The sequence below is a fragment of the Pelophylax lessonae genome (assembly GCF_965119305.1).
Source record: "Pelophylax lessonae genome assembly, chromosome: 3".
Classification (NCBI taxonomy): Eukaryota; Metazoa; Chordata; class Amphibia; order Anura; family Ranidae; genus Pelophylax; species Pelophylax lessonae.
Genome location: NC_138770.1, coordinates 483,631,567 through 483,643,858, shown reverse-complemented (window position 1 = coordinate 483,643,858; position 12,292 = coordinate 483,631,567). Strand labels below are relative to the sequence as shown.

Below are 12,292 nucleotides of genomic sequence, written 5' to 3'. Positions count from 1 at the left end.
CCCCTTGATTGATGTAGGCCACAGTCGTGGCCTTGTCCGACTGTCGACCAGAGTCCCTGGGCACAGAGATTGTCCAGCACTCCACTCCAGCCTAACAGGCTGGCATCCGTGGTGACCACCGTCCACGACAGCGGTAGAAAGTACTTGCCCCAACTCGTAGCAAGCGGCAGAAGCCACCAAGAGAGTGTTGACCTTGTGAGATGGTTCAAACATATACTGTCTAAGGACCGTGGATCCTTGTTCCACTTGACAAGAATCTTTTTCTGCAGAGGCCTGGAATGAAACTGAGCAGAGACTGGTTTAGGCGCTCAGAGGTCAAAGAGTTCATATAGATATAAGCTGAAACAATGGCAGATAAAAAAGTGTTGATGTACACAGGTGGGGTAAAAAACAGTTCGCACAGGGGGATTAAGAGTCCATGTGCAAATTTCTGACAGTCCTTAGAGGCAATCCAAAGGTGATCCGCAGCTCAGGGTCAGCTCATTCAAACAGAGTGAAGTCAACTCTAAACGGATAAAGGAGGAGGGAAGAGCGCCACTTGAGTGCCAGATTATGATTTATTATGACATAAATACGCAGTTTCCTGCTGCTGACGTCAGTCGCCTTCCGATTCCTTCCACGGCTGCATCTTTCCGATTGCCTGGACGCACATAGCCAGCTGGTCTGGTGCTCTGTACCTGAGGCACCCTGGATTGTGTGGACCCCTCTCACCATCGTGGAACCGTTTTGGTCCTGACAGACGCTTTTATCCTTACTTTAATGTAAGTTACTACGTATTTATAGTGAACAAAGGGGATGTAGCGCTCGACAGAAATATATAAATAAATACAAACATGTGAACCATATAAACCATATAGAATGATTTGTGCAATAAAGTCTCTGGTGTCCAAAGCAATTAGATAATTGACAGCCAATATGGAAGACACAGACTTGATAGGGTGGTTTCCTTAGCAAAGCCTTCACCTTCACACGATCACCCAGTGGAATAACTATATGAGCCGCTTACCAGATTGAATGGACCCCTTGATTATAGGGGGTCAAATGCGCTGTGTACTCCAGTAAGGAACTCTAATGCATCTTGCTCCCATAAGTAGAGGTCATCACAGCCAGAGTCAGTGCCATAATCAGAAAGCCAAGCCATATGCAGGGATGAAAAAATAGTCTCATGGTGCAGTATCTCTTAGCAATCAAGCATTTATTTAAGATAAATTGCACTTACTAGACAAAGCAGATAAAAGCCTTCAATAAAATCGTTTGTTGGGGATGGGAGACGCCGCTCCACGCTGCGCTCCTCAGACCCGGATGTGTATGGTCTCACGTTCCCGACGTTTCGTCAGTCAAGGCTGACATCATCAGGTTGATCCCCTGGTGACACAGGGGCTAAGTGTGAGGTGAGAGGCTAATGAGACTGGGTGGAGGATTACCAGCACATTGAAGAGCACTGAATGTTTATATCTTGTGCATGCTTCACCATAATTTGCACCTGTGGACTGCTCTCCTCGATATCTTCATAATCCATATTTGATAGCGCTGCACTTGTTATATATTTGTTATTGGGACTTTTGGTTTATTGATCCTTTAGTGCATAGCAGCTTTCTATTATATTGTTTTGTACAGTTGCGCTGAATTTTTTATCTATTATATGCATTGACAGGCAGCTGCACACAGAACCAGAAGTGCAGGTGGTACAGAGCACTGGGTGAAATTTATGCTTTCCACAACTTTGTGCTCGGTTTTACACGGTTCTTGTGAATTTGCTCATGTTAATATATTTAATGCTATGAGGATTACTGTATGCTTGATTCCATTGAGATGGCTGATGGCTAATGGTAGTCTCCCCCCCCCCCCCCATTGAGGCTGTTGGCTTGTAGTTCTCAATGAATTACTAGGGCGCTGCTGAGCAGTTGAGTAGTTTATTGAATCTTCCTGTTTAACAGTAACTACCTGCCCATATTTAGGGTGCAGTGCAGGCAGACAGCTACACATTACACAGACTAACAAAGGACTAACAAAGGAAAAAAAGAAAAAAAAAAAAAAAAAAGCATTTTTCCTCCTGTTAAAAAAAAAAAAAAGTGTGTATTATTTATTTATTTTTTTTTTTTAAAGGTGAACTTCTCTTTTAAGTCTGGCTACAAAGTTTAACAAGCAGCAATGCGATGAGGCTACAATACAACCGTGAATTGAACACGTCAGCCACTGCTTTAACACCCTCTGAAAAAATGGATTTTTGTAAAATCTTACCGTAAAATCCTTTTCTCTTAGCTCATTGACAGACGTAGTCCTCTGTGATTCAACACCCTCGGGTTATGCTGCCCTCTACAGGAGTAGGACTAGACAGGAAAGAAAACGTTCTGGCCACACCCTAGGGGCAGTCCCAGAGGGTATATCCTCTCACTTCCTGCTCTAGCAAATCAGTTATGTCACAAAGCAGTGTTTAGAGAATTTAACCCAACCCAACTCAAAAACAGAGGGGCGGGTACTACGTCTGTCAATGAGCTAAGAGAAAAGGATTTTACGGTAAGATTTTACAAAAATCCATTTTTCTCTATCGCTCATTGACAGACGTAGTCCTCGGTGATTCAACACCCTCGGGGCGTCCCAAAGCAGTACCACAAATGAGGGGTGGGAAAATGGAAATCAAATCCAATCTAGAAGGCCCAACCAGTGCCAACTAGAAGTTTACAATGCTCATCCTCAATGATGAGACTCAACAGAAATTTTTCAACAGAAAAAAACCCCCGAGGTAGACCACCGGTCTCCTCAAATTGCGGCCTGCAAAACCTTGCGGCCAAATGAGGCATCCGCCGATGCCATCACATCAATCTTATAAAATTTTGTTAAGGTATGTACCGACGACCAGGTGGCCGCCTTACATACCTGGACCACTGACGCCTGATGGCGATAGGCCCAGGAAGTACTGAGCGCTCGAGTGAAGTGCGCCCTAACAGGGAACGGAGGATTCCGACCCTTAATAGAATAAGCCTGTACCACCGTCTGACTGATCCATGTAGATATGGTCGCGGCAGACACAGGCAACCCCCTTCAAGGGCTATCCGTGATCACAAAAAGTGAGTCCGTCTTACGAAAACAAGTTTGTAGTAGTCAAGTGTATCCTTCTGAACCCCATCCAAAGAGTGTAATGCAAACTCCCAAGGATGGCTAGTCTTAGGACACGGGGAAGGTAACACAATACTTTTATTCAGATGAAAAACTCTGAAAACCACTTTAGGAAGGAAGGATGGATTCGGAAGAAGAACCGCCTTATCCCTATGAACCACCAGATATGGGGAACGACAAAATAATGCGGCCAGTTCTGAAACCCTGCGTGCAGAAGTAATGGCCACCAAGAAGGCCACCTTCTGGGATAATGTAAGCAAGGGAATCTCCCTAATATCTTCAAAGAGAAGTTTCTGAAGAACCGACCACATTAAATTAAGATCCCAGGCGGTAAGGGTGCGCGCACTGGCGGAGCCAGATGTCGCACCCCCTGGATGAAATTCCGCACCAAGGAATGATTAGCCAAAGGTTTCTTGAAAGAAGATTGCTAACGCCGAAAACCTGACCCTTGATCGTGCTCAAGGATAGTTTCTGCTCAACCCCTTGTTGCAGACAGACCAAAATTCAGGTCACCGAATAGGTATGTGGGGGAAATCCAATAGATTCACACCATGCAATATAAGACTTCCATGTGCTGGAAGTCGCTTTCCTTGCTTTAACTGGAGGTAGGAATAACTGAAGCTGACACTCCCTTGTCCTTCAGTACCTGGGTCTCAATGGCCAGGCCATTAGGCCAGCGACTGTAAAGCAAAATGGAAGATCGGTCCCTTAGACCGCAAATCCTCCCTGAGAGGAAGTCTCCAAGGAGCGTCCGCGACTAGCTTTACCAAGTCGGCGTACCAGGCTCGACGAGGTCAGTCCGGAATTTCCAGAATAACTGGAATTCCCTCCACCTCTATCCTGCGAAGAAGTTCCCGCAGCAACTTGAGAGGATGGAAGGCATGCCGTAGCTGATACTGCCCCCACGGGGCGATCAGCGTTTCTGCTGCATCCGCTAGAGGATCGCGGCGCGAGCTACAAACCTCCGCACCTTCCTGTTAAGCCAAGGTACCAACAGATCCACATCCGGGATGTCCCAATGAAGGGACAGCTAGTGAAAAACCTCTGGATGAAGAGGCCATATGCGATTGGATCCGAATCGGGCTGCTCTAGAGCTGGTCGATCCAGTAAATCAGACAAAATCTGATCGCTCTCAGTTCCGATACCCTTATTGGTAATCTGGATACTATCGGAAGAAATGACTTCCCCTGGTTGAGCATCGGAGACTTCCTGGTCCGCTCGCTCAACCGGATCCGATTGTCCAGGGAATCGGAATTCTGATTCCATTAAAAAAGAATTTCCTTCAGGAGAATTCGGGTACGAGACTGGGTATACGGTACTGCCTCTAAGAAGGCCACCATCCGTCCCAGCCAATTGACGGACAGCAACATCCGAATCGTTGACTGAACCTTCTGGAGTTTCTCCGCAAAAAGAAACTCTCTTGCCCAGGATGTATCCAACCTTAGGCCCAGATAGTTCAGTCTCCTGGTGGGAACCAGGGATGATCTTTGGGAAAGCGAAAAAACGCTGATGTCCTGTGATGATGGGGATATAAATATAGGCCTCCTAAATGTCTATGGACGCCAGGAAATCCCCCTGATGCAGGGAGGCCACCACTGTACGGATGGACTCTATTTCTTCCCAAGTCCAGATTTGGACGCACCTTGCCCTCTTTCCTGGGCATTGTGAATAGGTTCGAATAGAACCCCTGAAACCGTTCAATGTTAGAAGGGAAGAATCGCACCGGTGGAAGTGATCGAAACTAAATCCTGTGTCCTCCAGAAACCGGTGAAGACATCCCCCCCACCCCAGAGATGGGTAGGGGCGCATCAGGCTGTATCTTCAGGCTTGGCTGAGCCGGACTTTTTGTTTAGCCGACCAGCGCCCTTTGAAACCCCTCTGAAGGGGCTTTGGAGGGTTTCGCCTTATCGCCCGCCCTCGCGGAACGAACAACTCTTTATGAGCAGAAAAGGAAGGTCCTCGTTAGTTACGAGGTCCTTTTATCCTAACAGTCTGTGGCAAGACAGCAGGTGGTACAGTCTATCCTATAAAGAGGAATTCCTCAAAACGGATAGCACCTAGCCATGCGTTTGGAAATAACAGGGGTTCGTTTCAAAACGACCCCATTTGGGTAAAGGAAAATCCTTCGCCCTTTTGGTAGGCTAACAAGTACCAAAAAAGAATCTCAGTCTCAGCCACCTCTGCAGGTGTAACCTCAAGACTAAAGGTTTCCCGGACGGACACAACGAGTGCATCCACCACTCTTGTGCTATGGCGGAGGCAGAAACGTGCTCCTCACTGCTGAGGAGATATTACCTGAGACAACAGCCCCTGAAGTATCTGATAAACAATAGGGGTAGGCGGGGGTCGCTTCTTGACCCCCGTCCCTGACAGGCCACCTCCACCCGGGATACCAAAGACTCCAAAACTGCCGATAATGCATTAAAAACAAGTGGGGTACTGGAGGGTCCTGCGGCCACCTTGAGGGGATCAGGTGGGGATACCTATGCGGCAGGGTCAATGATTATACAAGACACTTGCCAGCGACAAAAAATGACAAAGTAAAAAACTTTTTTTTTTTTTTTGTGTCCCCCAGTCGCAACAGCGCCCCTCAGTGTTACCTGCCTTTTTGGACCCCACAGAGAGAGAGAGAGAGAGAGAGAGAGAGAGAGAGAGAGCGAGAGCGAGAGCGAGAGCGAGAGCGAGAGCGAGAGCCCCCAAGGCTCATCCCTGATGCACAGAAGTTATCAGCTTGCTCAGTGCTTGTCTTGTTACAGACAGGAAGTCTTTGGCCCCATTTCCTGGGTAAAGGAGGCGGCTCCGCCCCTTAACACGCCTGTCGGTGCCTCCCCCTGGCTCCATGAGGTGTTTGAGTCACCTCAAACATGGCCGCCCCCATGCTGGAGACACGAGGCTACACCAAAATGGCGGCCTCGTGCGATCTACCAGACAATGGCGGCGGCCTGCACAGAATAGCGGCATGTCTGCAGAAGGATCTCGGCCTCACAACCCTTCACCCTCATGGTGGTCAGCGGTACCGGACCCTGGCGGGCCGTATGCGGTCCGTGGCCGTCGGGAGGCATCTGCTTAGCTGGAGGAATGATCTGGAATGCAGTATACATGTATAGACATCGCCCTGTGGCTTCTGACAGGTAGGATACCTTATACTATCACAGTAAAGTTCTAGTACTGCCACTGACTACAATCATTTTCACATTTTTACAATTAGATTGTCAGCTCCCAAACCAAGCCTCCTGGCTTCTTGTACACAAAAATCACACTCAATTAGGGGGATCTGTGACATGTTATAGGATAGAGGGGAACCCATCCTTACCATTACAGAGAGGGGCCCGCGCTCACCATAAGACCCGTCAGGGGGAAAGGGGGAACATACTACTCACCATACCGGAAGCAGGCGGGCGCCAACTCCTGACAGTACCCCTCTCCACCGAGGTAGGAGGGCTGTCGACCAATACGGACGCCGTGACTCATGGTCTTTGGCGTTTCAGCGAGACGTTTAACTCGCAGGGTCAGTCCCCGTCCAGTGGGACTATGTCGCGGCCGACCCAGCGCGGAGCTATGGCCTGCACGCGCTCGTAGGCTGAACTGGGGTGACCACTGGATCTCAACATCCAGCCCGTCGCCCAGTTCAGCTTTCTTGCTTGAAGATCTCACAGGAACACTGGAGAAAAAAAGCTGTCTAAAAAATCTTTTCTAAGAAAAAAATCCTGCCAGGACCGAAGATCCCAGCAAGGTATCTAGGTCCTTACTCCTAACTAGACAGAAAAAAAAAAACTGATTTACTAGAGCAGGAAGTGAGAGGATATACCCTCTGGGACTGCCCCTAGGGTGTGGCCAGAACGTTTTCTTTCCCGTCTAGTCATACTCCTGTAGAGGGCAGCATAACCCGAGGGTGTTGAATCACCGAGGACTACGCCTGTCAATGAGCGATAGAGAAAAATGGATTTTTGTAAAATCTTACCGTAAAATCCTTTTCTCTTAAGCTCATTGACAGACGTAGTCCTCGTTGATACTAACAACTCGGGTTATGCTGCCCTCTACAGGAGTAGGACTAGACAGGAAAGAAAACATTCTGGCCCAGAGGGTATATCCTCTCTCTCTCTCTGCTACAGCAAATCAGTTATGTCACAAAGCAGTGTTTAGAGAATTTAAACCAACCCAACTCAAAACAGAGGGGCGGGTACTAAGTCTGTCAATGAGCTTAAGAGAAAAAAATTTTACGGTAAGATTTTACAAAAATCCATTTTTCTCTGTCGCTCATTGACAGACGTAGTCCTCGTTGATACTAACAACTCGGGACGTCCCAAAGCAGTACCACAAATGAGGGGTGGGAAAATAGAAATCAAAAATCCAATCTAGAAGGCCCAACCGGTGCCAACTAGAAGTTCTCAAGGCTCATCAATGAAAGATGAGACTCAACAGAAATTCCAACAGAAAAAAACCCTCGAGGTAGACCACCGGTCTCCTCAAATTGCGGCCTGCAAAACCTTGCGGCCAAACGAGGCATCTGCCGATGCCATCACATCAATTTTATAAAATTTTGTAAAGGTATGTACCGACGACCAGGTGGCCGCCTTACATACCTGGACCACTGATGCCTGATGGCGGAAGGCCCAGGAAGTACTGAGCCCTCGAGTGGAGTGCGCCTTAACAGGGAACGGAGGATTCCGACCCCTAATAGAATAAGCCTGTACCACCGTCTGTCTAATCCATTTGGAGATAGTCGCGGCAGTCGCGGCAGATGCAGGCAACCCCTTTCTGGGGCCATCCGTGATCACAAAAAGTGAATCCGTTTTACGGAACGATTCCGTAGCCTTCAGGTATACCCTGATTGCCCGAACCACATCCAAGGAATGCAACGCATGTGCCCGATGAGGATTGGGCTGAGGACACAAGGAAGGTAGCACAATATCTTCATTCAGATGAAAGTCTGAAACCACCTTTGGAAGAAAGGATGGCCTTGGATGAAGAACTACCTTATCCCTATGAACCACTAAATATGGGGACTGGCATGATAATGCAGCCAGTTCTGACACTCTGCGTGCAGAAATGATAGCCACCAAGAAGGCCACCTTCTGGGATAAAGTAAGCAAGGGAATCTCCCTGATGTTTTCAAAGGGAGGTTTCTGCAGAACCGATAAAACCAAATTAAGATCCCAGGGCGGTAAGGGCGCGCGGACTGGTGGAGCCAGGTGCCGCACCCCCTGAATGAAATTCCGCACCAAGGAATGAGTAGCCAAGGGCTTCTGAAAGAAGATTGCTAATGCTGAAACCTGACCCTTGATGGTGCTCAAGGATAGTTTCTGCTCAACCCCCTTTTGCAGAAAAGCAAATATTCGGGTCACCGAATAGGTACGTGGGGGAAATCCCAAAGATTCACACCACCCGATATAAGTCTTCCATGTGCGATAATAGACCTTGCTGGAAGTCGCTTTCCTTGCCTTAGAGTAGGAATAACTGAAGCTGACAACCCTCTGTCCTTCAGTACCTGGGTCTCAATGGCCAGGCCATTAAAACCAGCGACTGTAAAGCACAACGGAAGATCGGTCCTTGAGACCGCAGACCCTCCCTGAGAGGAAGTTCCCAAGGAGCGTTCGCGACTAGCATGTCCAAGTCGGCCTGACCGGCTTGACGAGGCTAGCCTAGAATTTCCAGGATAACTGGAGTTCCCTCCATCTCTATCCTGCGGAGAAATCTCAGCAGCAATCAGAGGAGGGAATATCTCTAATAGCTGACACTGCGTTTACAGGTCGTTCAGCGTATCTGCTGCGTCTGCTGGAGGATCGTGGGCGTGCGTTACCAATCTCCGCGCCTCCGGGATGCTCTGAAGAAGACACAGATGGTGAAATCCTTGGTGATTGACTTAAGTCATCACCCTGATATTGCCTGACTGGATCCGAACCAGGCTGCCCTAGAGCTACCTGGCCCAGGCAATCCGACAAAGTCTGATCGTTCTCTGTTCCCACACATTTATCAGACACCTGATTCCTATCAGGAGTGATGATTTCTCCTGGTTGAACATTAGAGACCGAAGTCACCCGGCTAGAGGCTCCTTGGTCTGTCTGCTCAACCGGATCCGATTCCTGTGGGGAACTGAGACTAATCTTTGGAAAAGGTAAAGAAAATGATCTGTTCAGGGAACGGTAACTACCGCTCCCTGTAGTACTTAAATGTTGGAAGGGAAGAATTGCACCGGTAGCAGTGATCGATGCTCGATCTAGTGCTCTGAATACCGGTAAAGACGCCCCCCCCCCACCCTCAAGCCGGGTGGGGGCACACCTTCAGGCTGTGTAAGCCTTAGCTTCAGGTTTGGCTGAGTCGGTCTTTTGTTTGTCCGACCAGCGCTTCTTGAACCCTCCTAGAGGGGTTTTGCCCTTCCCGCTTGCTCCAGCAGAGCGAACGAACCCTTTATGGGCGGCAAAGAAAGGTCCACGCTTGTTACGAGGTCCTTTAGCTTTAGCAGCCTGTGGCAAAAAAGTGCTTTTGCCCCCAGTGGCATCCTTAATGATCTCATCTAGGGTGGCCCCAAATAGGCGATTCCCCTGAAAGGGGAGATTCGCCAAGGTCTTTTTGGAACCTAGGTCCGCTGACCAGCATTTTAACCACAGCACACGTCTGAGGATTACCGCTGACATAGATGCATGCCCTAATAGGGGGGTGGCATCCAAGGCTGCGTCACAGACAAACTGTAGTCCTTGTATAATCTGTTCTATCAAATCAGATGTTGCCTGGGGGATACCTTTCCCCTTCAGGTCCTGGCGCACCAATCTCGCCCATTCCGTTAATGTCTGAGAAACTAGACCAATGACAATTACTGGTCTAAAGGCTGATCCTATCAGGGAAAAGATAGTGCGGGACTCCGCTTCTACCTTCCGATCCACCGAATCCTTAAAGGACGAAGCGTCCTCCACCGGAATAACCGTGGCTTTATTCAGTCTGGAAATAGGTGGATCCACCACTGGTGGTACAGTCCATTTCTTAATGAGGGATTCCTCAAACGGATAGCGTCTAGCAATGCGCTTGGAAATAGTAAAGGTACGCTTTGAATGATCCCATTCCTCTTTAATCTTATTACCAAAACACTTGGGTAAAGGAAAAACCTTCACCGTCTTGGTGGGTTTGCTAGTACCAAAGGGAATTTCCATTTCAGTTGCCTCTGCCGGTAAAACCTCAAGTCTTAAGGTTTCCCGAACCGCCACAACTAGTGCGTCCACCAATGCTTCTTCTTGTGCTATGGCGGAAGCCTGAACGTCCTCCTCACTGTCTGAGGGAACTTTACCTGAGACAACAGCCCCTGCAGAGGGACCTGCAGCTGCAATGACCATCTCAGAATCTGAATCTGAAGTCTCAGATGATATAGGGGTAGGCGGGGGTCGCTTTCTTGACCCCCGTTCCTGACACGCCGTCTCCACCCGAGCCACCAAAGACTCCAAAACTGCTGTAAATGCATCCATACTCTGTGTACTGGCGGGTCCCGCGGCCCCCTCGAGGGAAACAGGTGGGGGTACCTGTGTGGCAGGGTCCATGATAATTCCAGATACTATCCGGAAAAAATCAATTGCCAAAAAAAAATAAAACCTTTTTTTTCTTTTTTTTTTTTTTCAGACCCCCAGCGCCACAATGCCCCTCAGTGTTACCTGCTTAGGGACCCCTACAGAGAGAGAGAGAGAGAGAGAGAGAGAGAGAGACCCCAAGGCTCACCACTTAATGCTCAGAGTTTCAAATGCAACTTGTTTCAGCACCGTCTAGAACAGACAGGAAGTCTTTTGGCTGGCTTCCCGGGTAAAAAGGAGGCGGCTCCGCCCCTCTGCACGCCTTCCGGCGCCTCCCCTAGCTCCACGAGGTGTTTGGGTCACCTCAAACATGGCCGCCCCCATGCTGGAGACACGAGGCTACGCCAATATGGCGGCCTCGTGCGATCTGCCAGACAATGGCGGCGGCCTGTACAGGATAACGGCGTGTCTGGCGGCCTGCGGGAGTATCTCGGCCCCACAAACCTTCATCCTAATGGTGATCAGCCTGGCCGGCGGTACCGGACTCTGGCGGGCCGTATGCGGTCCGTGGGCCGTCGGAAGGCATCTGCCTTTGCTGGAGGAATGCGATCTGGACTGCAGTATACATGTATAGACATCACCCTGTGAACACTTCTGACAGGTAGGATACCTTATACTATCACAGTAATATTCTAGTACTGCCACTGACTTCAGTCATCTTTATAGTTTTGAAATGACATTAGATTGTCAGCTCCCAAACCAAGCCTCCTGGTTTCTTGTTCACAAAAATCACACTCAAATAGGGGGATCTGTGACATGTTATAGGATAGAGGGGAGACCAATCCTTACCATTTCAGAGAGGGGCCCGCGTTCACCACAAACCCGTCAGGGGGAAAAGGGGGAACATACTACTCACCATACCGGAACCAGGCGGGCGCCAACTCCTGACAGTACCCCTCTCCACCGGGATGGGAGGGCTGTCGACCAATACGGACGCCGTGACTCATGGTCCTTGGCGTTTAAGCGAGATGTTTAACTCGCAGGGTCAGTCCACGTCCAGTGGGACTATGTCGCGGCCGACCCAGCGCGGGGCTATGGCCTGCATGCGCTCGTAGGCTGAACTGGGGTGACCACTGGATCTCAACATCCAGCCCGTCGCCCAGTTCCAGCTTTCTTGCTTGAAGATCTCACAGGAACACTGGAGAAAAAAACGGTCTAAAAAATCTTTCTAAGAAAAAAATCCTGCCAGGACCGAAGATCCTAGCAAGGCATCTAGGTCCTTACTCCTAACTAGACAGAAAAAAACTGATTTGCTGTAGCAGAGAGAGAGGATATACCCTCTGGGACTGCCCCTAAGGTGTGGCCAGAATGTTTTCTTTCCTATCTAGTCCTACTCCTGTAGAGGGCAGCATAACCCGAGTTGTTAGTATCAACGAGGATCACGTCTGTCAATGAGCGACAGAGAAAAGCGGTTTATTGCAGAACGCGGGGTATACTTGTTTAGAAGTACATTGATATATTCAGTCAAAAACAAATTATTATTATTATTTTTATGAGCACTCGTTGGCTTATTAAGTGGACATACATTTCCTGCTGATACAAAACCTGTTAGTGTGTGTAAAAGTTGCTGCTACCTTATGTCAGTGGCAGAAAGCTCTGGAAACACAGAACGTACATAATTA

General features: G+C 48.8%; 1 protein-coding gene across 1 annotated transcript in view; it reads right to left on the bottom strand.

The window, feature by feature from the left end:
* The window catches only part of MTR (5-methyltetrahydrofolate-homocysteine methyltransferase), a 1,642,758-nt gene that overhangs the window by 1,557,593 nt on the left and 72,873 nt on the right, over positions 1-12,292 (bottom strand). The window lies entirely within an intron of this gene.